Below are 14,838 nucleotides of genomic sequence, written 5' to 3' on the forward strand. Positions count from 1 at the left end.
TTGCCTTTGGTCAGAAATAGGTATGTTAACAGGTAGTGATCCTTAGCATGAATGTCATGTAGACCTGTACTGGAAAAAGGGTACTTTCTTTTCCACGGCCCTTCAGGCAACATGCATGACTCTGAACATGAGAGAATGGACTCCCAGGTCCATTCTCTGCCCACAGATGGCAGATCTCAGACTACCACCAGTTGCTAGATGAAGACATACAGTTCCTGTGAGTAGGATGCAGGAGGCCTGCTTGTGGCTACATGAGCAGACATAGTTTTAAGTGGAACCATTTCCACATCTTCAACTTCTCTATGATTTTTTTCCTAAACTGATCAAAGGCTGAGCTTACAGCCAGAGCCATCTATTTCACTGTCAAAAGTCAGAGGAAAATATATCCTTCTCAACATCCTGAGTGAGGCACCATGCCAGAATGTACATACCTGAGAACCAGAAATTGGGGTGGGATGTTGCAAAGAATTCAAAATATTATTATCCCCATAAAGAAGCAAATTATTTTAATGCCTAGGATCTTCTGTAAAGCAGATAGATTTTAATTTCTTTACTACCCACAAAATTAAAAAAAGGATGGAATCAAACTGTCAGCTGTTAGATTATTAAAAATAAGTTTTGAAGATAGCTATTATGTTATATTTGGCCAACAGCTTGGAAGACATTCAAATAATTGAGTGACTTTCCTATAATAACAACTCTTTTGTGCCAAGCTAACCATTTATTTGAATAATGTTTCTCAGCACATACTCAGTAAACATAGAAAGGAACAGAACTGATACAGAACTACTCTGTCCATAAGTAGTTGTCATCCAAAGACTTGAAAACTAATTTTGGGGTAAATACTATCATTTCCTTAAGGAAAGAACTTGCAAAAGGACCTTATTTTTAACTTTAATTATGAAAGAATGTATTTACATGATTTTAGTCCATTTAGTATTTGTAATAATTGCAATGATAGCTCAATCCCCAAGAAAAGGTTAGCACTTGGAAGTTACAGTTGTGGTCATTAAAAAAATATATGTTCCTACTTTATATACATGCTTTGGTTTGCAGAAATGATAGTGTGGTTATTAAGCTTTTCAAGGTATAAGCATGTACTTACTATATTAGCACAGATTTCTGTAGGGAAATTAAGACAGAAATACATGTTCAGGAGAAAGAAAAACAACTGTTAAAAAAAATTTTGTTTATGCCTTCTTAAATGGATGATAATTACATATTGCTAAAATATTTATTTTTGTTTTATTGAACATATGTAAAAGAGTAATGTAATGATTTATTTTATCTAACAGTATTTATAATATTGTATAAAATATATTATTGCAATAAACTTACAATAAACACTTCAGATAACAACTTACCAAAGGTTCTTGAGCAAAATTAAATTTTCAAAAATTATTTTAGGGAGGATATAAATAAAAAATGGGAAGTACTATTTGAAGTAAAAAAATTATTTTGGGATGTATATGGACAAAGACTTAAAGTGAGTTGAGAAAAATCTAAATAGCTGTGTTGTTTAGTGGGGTGGTAATATTGGTCATTTGTTCTTCTCTTTTAAGAGAGTTTAAGTCAATATTATCAAAACTGAATTTTTAAAATGTGAAGTTAGATGAATATATACAAAAAATAAATACTCCTTTAAACATAAAGAAAATAATTACATATGTTATTGCCATCATTTATCAAAATGAAAAGGGAATCAGTGCTTTTAATGTGCAGGAGAGATCCAGCTCTTCAGACACCAGACCTAAGCCTGCTCACAGGTCATTAAGGTTTAATGTAGCAATGGAAATTGTCTTAGTAATTATAAAAAAGAAATCTTCTAAGACCTGAAGGGATAAAAGAATGACAAGGACCCAACATATTATAATGATTTCTTAAAATATTTTTTTTAGTTGTCTATATTTTTAGTTGCTGGATATTTATTTATTTATTTATTTATTTATATGTGGTGCTAGGAATCGAACCCAGTGCCTCACACATGCTAAGCAAGCGCTCCACACCTAAGGTACAACTCCAGCCCCTAGAATGTTTCTTTTTTTTTTTTTTTTAAGGAAGGAGAAATAGCAGGGGACACAGGGACACAGAATGAAGTGCTGCGGGCAATGACCACGTGTTTTGGGCTCTTAAAATGTGCAGTTTAAGAATAAAGGAAGCCAAAGGACTAGGGTGGTGCCTCGTGTCAAACGCTAAGGCTGATCTGGAGAATTCGAGAGGAGCTGGTTGGAATTTAGGGTTTTCTGGCTCATTGCAGAGACATTTCAGTGAATATCTGATAACTCTTCTTAGAGCTGCCCATTTCATTCCTGGCAAATGAGGGAAAAGGGCCAAATACCTGGTCCAAAGCTGTGCAGCCAGAAAAGAGGGAAGACTAAGCAAGAGTAGGTGTTTTCACTTACTTAAAAGTTAGCCCTATCATAATATGCTCAAAGAGACTATTTTGCTTCTGAGAAGTATGAGTCTGACATGGTTAGTTTGATGGGGACTCTGGCTTTACACACCAGCTTTCTCTATGTAAAAATGTTAAAACAGTGAAATTTGTTGCTATTTGTCATGTTCACTTACTGCAGCTATTAACTAGAGCCAATAAGCAAGTGGGTGGTTAATATTTTTTTACCCTTAGGAAAGGAGGAGTTTCGATATCATTTGCATTTCTAAATAGAAGTTCTCAGCACAAGTCTGTTTTTTTAGGCTGGGAGTATTGGAGATTATTGAAAAAAAAAAAACGACTGATCTAATTTAGACACTTAGAAAGAAAGCATGCCCTTGGAAAATGACTTGTTGAGAGGATGTTCAGTTTTCCATGAGAAAATGACAGCAGAAGAGGCAGGCACAGATAAGGCGGATAGATGGGATGGGAATTAAAATAATAAACAAGTTTAATCTTCTAGGGCTCATTTTGGTAGCTGGACATTCTGACAAACACTTGAAAAGCCAACTTTGTGTAGGAAGTACAGAGGTAAGGGAAACTGTGATGAGGTCCTCTAGTCCTGGGAACTAAAGTGACTTGTTTCTGTCATGTGACTGAACAGTCAGTTGCACAGCTAAGGAAAGAGAGCATGTGACCTGATATAGTTTCCCTCCACACATGAGTACACCTGTGATTCCAATCTTGCGAAGGCACAGCATAGAGTGACTCTGTACTGTGCTTTTAAAAGTGGACAAAGACCTGAACAAGTAATTAGTCCAGACAATCAGTCAAAAAGACTGGAGAAGCCTAGATTTCAAAGAGGCTGCTATTTCATGTGGATCATTGCGAAACTCCTGCAAAGGATTACTGATGGGAGCCTGAAATGGCATTCATAAAGGGTGGTGCTGATGCTGACATATTAAAATGCAAGGAAACTGGGACACCATTCTACAACGTTCTCTAAAAAGGAGATGAAGAATACTATGTATATAGATCCATCTTAATAAAAATGAATTTCATATTCTCAAAATTCCAAAGTCTTTTCCCATGCCTTCTTAAATCCTGATTCCATGTTGTTACCTTCTAATTGGGCTGCAGGAGTTACTCGTTAGTTCATGCATTTCTAATATCTATTCAGACTTAAAGAGCTACAGGTCACTATGCATTACATCAAAACTTAAGCGTGACTTTGATCCTTTGATGGGCATTTTACATTGTGACAGAGTAAGAAGTCAAACTATACATAAAGAGATTTCATTCAAAACTTGACTTTAGATCTTTCTCAATAAGTCCAGTAAGAAGAAATACAATAAATAATTTAAAAGGTCATTAAAAGCACAGTCATTTGATCATCATTAGGCTTGTGTTCTTTAATATGAAAAAAGAAGAATTATGTTTAATTGAAATTTCACGTATATGATCCAATAAGATACAAGTGCTGTTTGCCAACGTGCCAATCTAGCCAGTTTCAGAGAGGGAGATGGTGTGGAGGGATTGAAATGGACTGGTCCCTGGCTGTGCCCATCACAGCCAGCAGATCTTGTTAGGTATCATCCAGTTAAATTAGTCATTGATCTACCCATCTAGATAGAGTCCCATGTGGCCATCCCTTTAATTATCTGAAGCAAATTTTGACATAATATTTTTTTTTTAAAAAAAAAGCACAAATAGGTTTTTGGCTTTATACTAAAACATGTCCAATTGATTTTTGTTATAAATAAAAATTTCCTCTCTAAAGCAGCATTCACTATAGACCAGGACGCAATCTATCAGAAAAATGACACGGAGGGAAATCGAGATTTCTCTATGGAAGTGCTAGAATGATGAATGCAATTTTGCCAATGAAATGCTAAGTTACAAAGAAGAGAGTGATCCTGGGCATTACTTTATTTATTCTATGCCACAAACTAGTCCATTCATCAGTCTGTATCCTTGATTGTGTGCTATTGCAGCAAAATGTATTCATTGAATGAAACACCTATCAAGGGAAATCTCCTGGTCCTCAGAATGCGTCAGAGCTCAGAAAGGCAGATGCAACATTATTTTCAGCCTCAAAAGTGAGACTGCCAGAAAAGAGCACACAGTCAGGCCCTCAATTTAGAGCCTCAACATGGGATGATCATGATTACGAAAATGTCTATCATCATTAGAACCATCTCCACTTTTACCCCACCCACCACCTACCCATCCACATTGAGGTAGCCTATACATCATGCCCGTATCTCCTTGTAATATCACATCATCTTTCCTTGAGGGTTGAAAAAGTTGGAGTTAAATAGTAGACTGGATGATGGTGGATTAAATGCTTAACAGTTATTAAATAACAAAATTCCTGATTATTGATTTACAAAACAGTCTTCATTTTCACTTGCGCATCTCTTCAGGAAATAAGTTGAAACTGTTTTTTAATCGTTTTGCACCATGGTCCTGTCTAATGACTGCCCAAGTGCGATGCTCCTCTTTGTGATATTGACACCTCTTCCTCTACTCTGATTGAGCTCTATCGATGGCAGTTGTCATGTTCCAGCTGCATAAGTCATTCACACGGCAGATTTACTGTGTTCAAACTTTCCAAAGTTCTTAAACTTATAATTAGACTATGTGCTCAATTTTTGCACAAACAGCTCAGTATCTAAGTTTCTGCTTAAATACACCTTTGACACAGTACCTTCTTGGCAGGTTGCAATTATACTTTATTGACTGAAGTTGCCAACATTGGAGAAAGCACACACCACTTTCCTAGTCATGGCCCGTTATTGACCATGACTGCTAACACTGGAAAAGGAGCATGTGGCTTCATTACTGCAGCTTCAGACTAGTTTCATTCACAGCAAGATGTGAATTATTTACTTTTCTTTGGTCAATTTTTACCTCTTTCAAGACAACTGTATTACTGTTGAATTCGTTTAACTGTCTGAATCCGAAACAATAACAGGATCCTTCCAAAATGTCCATTGAAAATGATTTTTCATTAGTGCTTTGCAAAGCCGTGCAAGAGAAATTAAAGCACCTTAAATTGGCCTTTTCCCGTCTTCAGGCTTCAGTGGAATATTTTCAGCCTCAATTGAGATAACTTAGAATCAAACTCCACGAAGTGCCTTTGAGATGCATGTGACCCATTCAAGGTTCCCACTAATTACAGACAAATGTGTTCGGCTAAAAATTTCAAGACGTGCTGTCTTTACATATTTTAAGACATTGAGGATATTTCCCCCTTTCTTCATTTACATGGAAACTTGGAACATAAGACCCATCAGCAGAATTCAACGTTCTTAAACATTTATGCTATCACTGTGCTCCTCATTAATGTATTGCTAATTCATTGGTAATAAAAAAATGTTCTGGCAAAGAAAAGGTAGGTGAATTCCTGGAATAAATGAAGAGACATCTAGATCAATATGGAGATCATCTAACTAATAACTTCTGCCAATGTGTTTGTGTTTTATGTTCTTTTTGCCATCTGCATGATTGGTAGGCATAGAGAAATCCTTAACATCCCTTTGTTAACAAGCTTTGACTCCCTCCTCTCTGCTAAGACAATTCTGGAGAACTGAGCAGACCAAGTTTCACAAGAGGGCATGGATCAAGATGCTTTACTGTTGACTTCTCTTGACTAAATTTTAGAAGGATTTCTTGCTAATTTAGACCCACACTTCTATTGGAGTATTCAGTTTAGAAAACTATAATTGTAAGCTGTTTCTCTTCTTCTACTATGGTTTAAATGTGGTTTGTCCCTGATCAAACTCATGTTAAGGCTTAATTCCCTTAATTCCCTTAATGCTCAAGGGTATTCAGGTGGTGGGGCCTTGAAGGGAGATGGTTGGGCTTGGGGTACCACACTCAGAAAGGTTACCATGAAAGTGGGCTATTACATCTTGGCACCTCCCACCTGGTCTGTGTTTTGCACATGCCCTCTTCCCCTTTCATGTCTCTATGATGTGATGCAGCCATCAGGTCCTTGACAGATGCTGGCTTTATGCTGATTGGATTTTCAAGCCATCAGAATGATAAGCCAAGTTGACCTCTTTTCTTTACATGTTACCCAGCATCAGGTTTTCTGTTATAGCAACACAAAACAGACTGAGACAGCTCCTTTGAGACGTAAATCTCGCCCTGGCATCCTTTTGGTTTTTCTCGGGGACCTGGAAATCATCTTTTTGAAAAGTAATCAAGGAAGATGGAGCCCCCATCACCTCAAAGAGACCAACTTTGACAGGTTTGACTTCAATTAGCAAACACAGATGGCTTGAGAATATTGACTACCCTGCACCTAACTTCCTCCTGTGCTTTTCCAATAGTTCACCCCAGGGCTTAAATTGTCTCCCACCTTTTGTTTCAGTGGTCTTAAGTTTAATTTCTCCCCTGTACTGCAGTGGTCTTTCATTACCATATTCTTAAATAAAATAACTCATACCTGTTTAACTCCAACTAGTACATGTTTTCATTGACAGTTTGTTGACTTTGACTTACTAAAGTAATTTCAATAAAACCATGTTTTTTTCCATTCACATATATAGCATGTTATTTGTGAATCCACCAACCTATTTGTATCCTGTTTTGATTTTCTTTAGGTCCTTTTCATTGTGCCATGATATACACAATACTTTAGAGGGTAAGCATGCTATTGATCTAAACCTGTGTCCATATAGTCGTAATTCTTACACATTAAATTTTAACTATAATCCTACACACAATATCAATAAAGCCTACATTCATATAAGAATTTACAGTAAATATAATCTCACTGAGATTTGATGAGATTGATTTTTTTTAACAACTCCCCTTTAATTTATGAAAATGATTTGAAGGCATCATTGAATATATTTATAATCATCAATATGAAAAACTGCTCAAGGATTTAAGAAAATCTAAAAAGAAATCCTAATTACCTTGCTTCATTTCTACATAGTGACACAGAAGAAATAGGATGGCTGATGATAAAGACAATGCAAGGTGATGTGACGTGTGGCGTGCTGCATGCCGACTACTGTACTCACATTCCTTATTTAATCCTCCTAATAACCTCCGAGGAAAGAACTTTTCAAGTAAGGAAACTGAGGCTTAGAGACTTTTAAGGAACTTGCCTGAGGTGTTCAATAAATGTTGGCTGGATTGAATTGGAATGACTTAGGTTGTCCTCTGGGTACAAAATCAATTACTCTGCCTGTTTCCACTTTCTAAGCTGGGTAATGTGGCTGTTTTTAGAGGATCTGAAACACTTCCCCCACACTCTTTTTCAGAAATGGCAATCTTTCCCTGAGAGAGCAGAGCCCCTGAATGAAGAAAAGCTGGCATCCAAAAACGAGTTATGCGAGGTCCCCGGCAGGCTCTGGAAACATGTCTCCCTGTGCAGAGGCACAGAGCCACCTCTGCAGTGCCTCAGTGTGCACAGCTGCAGAGTCCCACCCCAGAAGACACTCTCTGGGACTCAGCCAAGTGAACCTTTATAAAACAGGCAAATTGCTTTGAAATTCATTTGGCTGCAAAGTACTATGTAAATGCAAAGTGATTATCTTTATTATAACAACGGAATTCTTGCACCTTTTGAAGTTTCTACCAGGGCTCTTTTGTAGACATTTTAGGGTGATATTCCATCACCAGCACTTTTTCTTAGTACTGCTGCCATTTCTAAACCCCCAAACCCAACTGTCCATCAATGAGTAAAATTTATACTCATGGGAAGAACCTCATTACTCTATGTGTAGAATCTATGGAAGATGCTCAAATAAATGTTAGTAATAAATTTCTGCTATTGAGTGCCAGGTATCACCATGGTCTGACACAGAGAGACGACAGTGATACTGGCCTCAAAGGACTTCAGTTAACTACACATACACCATGCTTCAATGTAACGGAGGAGGATAACTGTAACAACACATACATCACAATGTAAATGGATTTCAAACAGGGTTTAACTTTCAATAATTTATTTAGCAAAAATAGAAGCATTCCAACTATCTGGCAGACATTGGAACAACCATGGCAATCAGCAAAAGAACAGGATCTTTGACTCCGTGGAATGATAGTATCGTCTAGATTTCTAGTTTGGGGCTTCATGGAAGAGTTAGCAGGAGCCACAAATACAGCAATATATGACAGAATATTCCAGAATAGTTTTTACAACCACGAAAAGCACAGAGACAGGGAAGCACAAATGCCCACATGTGATCATTAGAGAAGTTTCTAATTTCCACTCATATTTGCAGACTCTCCAGTTTTGTGGATCAAGTATGAATTATCATTTTGGACAAATTGCCAAAAGAGGAAAAATCAAATGGGTGGATATTTTGAGAAGATAATTTTGTTGCCTTAATGTTCAGTAAGTATCAATTATCTATAAATGTTTGAGTACTGCTATTTATTCTCCCGTATCTCAGCATAAATGCTCTACTCAGTTACGGAGGAAAATCTCTAACAAAATACATTTATCAGGGAAATTAAAGATATTCAAAATATTTTGCAAGAGATCACTGCACTCAATGTTCATTGCATTACTGACCATAGCCAACATATGAATAAACCTAAGTGTCTATTGATGGACAAATGGATAAAGAAATGAATAAAAAATATAGTTTGTATGCACAGTGGAATACTACTTACCCTTTAAAAGAAGGAAATACTGTCACTTATAACAACATAGATAGATCTGGAAGACTTTCCTTGAAATGAAGTACGGCAAGCATAGAAAGACAAACACTGCATGATCTCACATGGGAAATCTTAAAAATTAACTCACAGAAGCACAGAGTGGAAGGGCAGATACCAGGGGTGTTGGGGTGGGGTGTTGAAGACATGTTGGTCAAAGGATCTGAAATTTCAGTGAGATAAAAAATAAGTTCTACAGAACTTTCTCAAAAAATGAAATACAAATGATCACTGAATATATGAAAAAATGTTCAACATCTCTAGCAATTAGAGAAATACAAATTAAAACTACACTGAGATTTCACCTTGCTTCAGAATGACAATTTTAAAGAATACAAGTAACAGTAAATGTTGGCGAGGATGTGGGGAAAAGGGTACACTCATAGGTTGCTGGTGGGACTGCAAATTGGTGCAACCACTAGGGAAAGCAGGATGGAGATTCCTCAGAAAAGTTGGAATAGAACCACCATTTGATCCAGTTTTCCACTCCCTTGGTATATATCCAAAGGTTTAAAATCAGCCTCCTACAGTGACATAGCCACATCAATGTTGGTGCTCAATTCACAATAGCTAAGTTAATGCTTATACTAATGATTTAGCCAATCCATGATATATATTTTGAAATATCCTGTTGTACATGATAAACCTATGCAAAAATCTATTAAAGAATTTAAACTGTGTCAACTATCTAGTTTGAGTTTGTACTCAGTACCGCTAGAGTCACAGCATGACAACAATTCATTGCTACCCCCGCCCTCACCAATTTCACTGACAGAGAAATTTTCTTTCTCCAGCTTTTCCTTGCTACAGTCTCTTGGATCAGAGTCCTGATTCAGTCTGATACAGTCTGAAATAGTTGCTGCTCCTTGGAACGCTTTAGCTGTGACAGCAGAGGGGAGTGGAGAGGGCTTGGTGAAATCATGAGGTTTTCCTTAAAGTTCTTTCTAGGAGAGACTGGGCTCACTGCTTCTTCATAGGTGATACACTGGGGTTTCTATAGCCTTGCAAGAGTCAATGGTAAAATTTAGGCAAATTTGGTGAGCAAGTGGTTAAAGACGGTCACTAATAACAATTAAATCATAAACTTACTTTTAAATAAATCACATTAAAAAGAAATCTTGAAGCTCGTCACCCTTTAGCTTACGGTGTTTTATTGTCACTATGCTCTTGAGGTTTCTAACATCTCTGATGGAAATCCCACGAACTGCTCCTCTCTTCTAATTGCATGTCATGACATCACATCATTAGACCAGTAGTCTGCAAACTACAGAAATGAGGACTTTGAGTTGTTGTTGTTCAATGTTTGTGGTCACATTACGTGCTCACTGTCACAGACCAGAGCATGTCATGTGGCCATACTCGAAATCAACATGCCCAGGAAGGACACTGACTTGGAGCACAGAGCTTCAGCTGGCACAGGAGGAGACAAGGACAGGAGGAAACCTCATGGTGGCTGTGTCCCAGCTCTGTGTCTCCTGGTTTTCCCTGATGATTCCCTTCACTGGGTGCAACCACAGCATCCTGCGTCTGCTTTTCAGAATCATTTCCTTATCAGCAACACTTATTGAACACTTACTGTATATGAAGCAAATGTAGAAATACTTATATCAGCTCACTAAATGACTTACTTCTTCTCTCTTCTGTTTGCTGATCTTTCCTTTTCTGAATAAATAAAGCAAAGATATTGCCCATCTTCCTTTCTCAAAATCTCTTGAGATCTTTAAACACACACAAACATAGACACAAACATAATACACATGCACGCACACTTGTGTTTCCTTAACTCAATGTGATAATGCTTATCAACAGAGTTTGTAAAGACTTCCTTCTTTTGGTTTGGAGAACAAGTCTTCTAAAGTGCTATGGACATCGAGAGTAGAGTAGCCCCCGATTTTTCCCCACAGAATCACTATGTTGTGCTGGGACTTAGTTGCTGGGGTAAGATGTTTGGAAGAAAGTCCAATTCATTCTAATAATCGAGCCAAAGAGAAGAACTCAATTATGTTAAGAGATAAAATATCCCTCGGGAAGTAGTAAGTGTACTTCTCTTATACATGAAGGGGAAAATTTTGTCTTAAAATGTATCATTTTAGAGCCAACAAGAAACATGTTCATTTGACCATTCACTCAGGAATTCATCAAAACCCATGTGAAAAGATGTTACTGAAAAACTAAATTTTTTAAAAGGGATGAGAAAAACAGAGACAATTAGGCTTACAGGGGAGCAGGGGCCTGGAACACCCTCATCAGGCTGTGTGGTCCAGATCTCCTGCTAACAAAGGTGTCCACTGGTCACAGTTTGAATACCACACCTCCTGGATTTTACTGATGAAGATGCTGAGTGATCAACAGAGAAATAATTTCGTCAGAAAGCTTGTGGCCAACCCAGGCTCAGAAATCAAGTTCCTTTCTTCAAACTTAAGAATCCTACAACTCCAATTCTGTTCTGTATTTGTGTAAAATGACAAGCTTGCCAAATCCCCCCTAAAAAAATGTCACAGAGGAGAAATGAAAGCCCAGGAGCAAAGGCACACTTTCTTCCAGATCACTCCCAGCCTCTGAATGCTCTTTTATAATTTTAAACTGTCTCTTTGGACCAGTTGTCATGAACTCCACAGAATTCTAGAATATATTTTTATTTATAACATTGGCTCCCTGTTGGGAGCTGAGTGATCATAGATTATAAGGAGAGCCCTTTGCGTTTTTCCATGTGAAACGTTTGACAAAAAAAAATAGAGGTGATTGGAGACAGGAAAGCACTAACCACTGAGAAAAATATTCTCATGGGGCTGTTCACCTAGGGAGTCTAAACTTAAATGCTGGGATTCCACTGAATTTGCCTGTAAAGGAAGTTCACTATAACATTTGAAAAGTTTTATTGAAATCACGTCTGATAAAGACTAATATTCTCAAGGACAATGTGTGCAAAACAATAATAATAATAATAATAATAATAATAATAATAATAATAATAATAATAATTTTTCTGTAGAATAAGCAGTTGAACCACACAATGAAGTTTTTGTATGATCATAAACTATTCTATTTTCAATGGGTCCTACCTTCATAACTCGACTTTGTTTTTTTTTGTGGTACACTCCTTGTGTATCTTGAGATTTTAATTACACAATTACCATTATAATATTCCAAGTATCTTAAAGGGAAATTATAGCTTTACAAGGAAACACATTCAATCGTGTACTACATCTTCAAAGTGATTGGAGTAGAATGTGAAATTTCAAATATGACTGGTTCCAGGAAATAACAAGTAATAGTTCCAATGTAAATAACAAAGAATAGTTCCAAATTATTTAAATTATTAGCTTAGAATTTATGAAAGTAAAATTATTTCTTATTGTCAGAAAAAATCTAATTTTTCTTAGGATACCTCAACATTATGAAATACATTCATAGTTATTTGCTTTTTTATTCATCTTTCTCATCTTTTCTGGGAATCTTTATAATGTAAAATACACACTAGTTTTCCAAGAGGGCAATTTTCACCTAAGAAGAGCTGTTTTCCTGGGGCTGCATTATGAATCTCAAAGAAAATATCTACTTCATATGCCCAGGATATATCAAAATAATTTATATAAGGTTTGTGGACAATATTATGAGGATATTTTTACAAAACATTTTTAAAGAGTTGAAACTACTTCAAATAAAAATTACTAATATTCTTATACTATAACTATGTAGGTTTAAATGCAAATATGTATTTATGTTATGATTTGATAAATTTCTGATGCTATCCTTAAAAAAAAAACCCTCTAAGCTCCAGGATCATGCTTGTTTTTCTCACTAGAACAATTAACAGGTTGACATTAATTAATATGAAAATGAGATCTGAAGTGACTAAATTTGATGCAAATGATCAAGAATAATTGGATTATCCCATTCCTGAATACATATCCCCTGAAAAGCGAAATTATGCCAAAGAGATACCTCAATGCCCATATTTATTTCAGTATTAATCACAATAGTTAAGAAACCAAATCAGTCTAAGTGTCTATCAACCGATAAATGGTATATCAGTCAGCTTTTCATTGCTATGACCAATTACCTGACCAGACGACTTACAGGAAAAAGAGGTTATATTTTTGGTCATACTTTCCCAAGTCTTAGTCCATGGTACCCAACTCCATTGCTCTGGGCCTGAGGTGAGGCAGAATATCATGGTGGAAGGGTATGATGAAGGAAAGCTCCCCAGCTCATGACAGCCAGGAAGCAGACAGAGAGAAAAGAGACAGAACAGATAACAGCACAAGATCATGCCCCCCTGTTACTTCTTCCAGTCAGGTCCCAACCTGCTCACAGTTACTACCCAGTTGTCCATTCAAATTATCAATCCATCAACTTCATTAACTTCCACTGCCAAGGTGGTGCTTTCATAATCCAACCTCTCACCTCTGAATATTGTTGCATTATCCAACACATGAGATTTTGGGAAGACATTTCTAGATCCAAACCATTATAAATGGATAAAGAAAATGTCACACACACACACACACACACACACACACACACACGAGTATTATTTAGCCATAAAGAATAATGAATCCTGTCATTGGCAGTAAAATGGATGGAACTGGAGAATATGTTAAAGTAAAATAAGTCAGACATAGATAGACTAGTATTGCATGTTCTCAAGGTCAACCTGAAGTATAGAATATTGATCCTTAGACATTGTGAAGTGTGTGGTGGGGCAGGGGTTAAAGGGTGCATATATGTATGGAAATTTGAAAGTGAACCCCATTAATATGTATGATTAACAGAAACAAAAAATAGCTGGAAGATCTGAGCCAACTTTTTCTTCTATCAGACGCAGAGTCTCTGATTTGATATCAAGCTCCTTGATCCATTTTGAGTTAACTTTTGTGCATGGCAAGAGAAAGGGATTCAGTTTCATTTTGTTGCATATGGATTTCCAGTTTTCCAAACACCATTTGTTGAAGATGCTATCCTTCCTCCATTGCATGCTTTTAGCCCTTTATCAAATATAAGATAGTTGTAACTTTGTGGATTAGTCTCTGTGTCCTCTATTCTATACCATTGGTCCACCCGCCTGTTTTGGTACCAGTACCATGCTGTTTTTGTCATTATTGCTCTGTAATATAGTTTGAAATCTGGTATCGCTATACCGCCTGATTCACACTTCCTGCTTATGATTGCTTTTGCTATTCTGGGTCTTTTATTTTTCCATATGAATTTCATGATTGCTTTATCTATTTCTACAAGAAATGCCGTTGGGATTTTTGCCGCAGTCTTGGCTGGGCACAGAATCACGAGCCACCACACAGCTTTGTAGATTTCAAACAGCAATTCTTTATTCCCGAACTCACACAGGCCTCCACACACGTTCTGGGGAAATCCCAGTTCTGCTGCCACCCAATTCACCTACTACATGAGGCTTTTTTCCCAAAATGCTCTCTGAATCTCAGGAGAGCTCAACGGGAGCTCAGGCAGCAGGAACGCCCTAATTCCAGCAGCAATAATCCTCAACATCGAACTTCCCTAAAACCCAAGGTCTTAAACTGGGAACGCCCTAAACCCAAGGACCGGGATACTACTTCCTCAAACTGCAGGATACACCCTAATCCTGGATCCACCCTCGTCCTTGAGTAGGGTCATCTTTCTCAAACACACATGCAAGGTCACAGCAAATTTAACATGGGGTACGATGGCAAGGAAATCGATGCGTCATTCCTACTTGGTAATGGCCCTCAGCAGATTTTGATTGGCATTGCATTAAACCTATAGAGAATTTTTGGTAATATCGC

The 14,838-nt window shown here is 37.1% G+C and overlaps 1 protein-coding gene across 2 annotated transcripts in view; it reads right to left on the bottom strand.

Annotated features, from left to right (window-relative positions):
• GPC6 (glypican 6) overlaps nucleotides 1-14,838 on the bottom strand; it is a 1,075,249-nt gene that overhangs the window by 373,366 nt on the left and 687,045 nt on the right. The gene's annotated exons all lie outside the window — the stretch shown is intronic.

The sequence above is a fragment of the Spermophilus citellus genome, assembly GCF_964194105.1.
Source record: "Spermophilus citellus genome assembly, chromosome: 1".
NCBI lineage: Eukaryota > Metazoa > Chordata > Mammalia > Rodentia > Sciuridae > Spermophilus > Spermophilus citellus.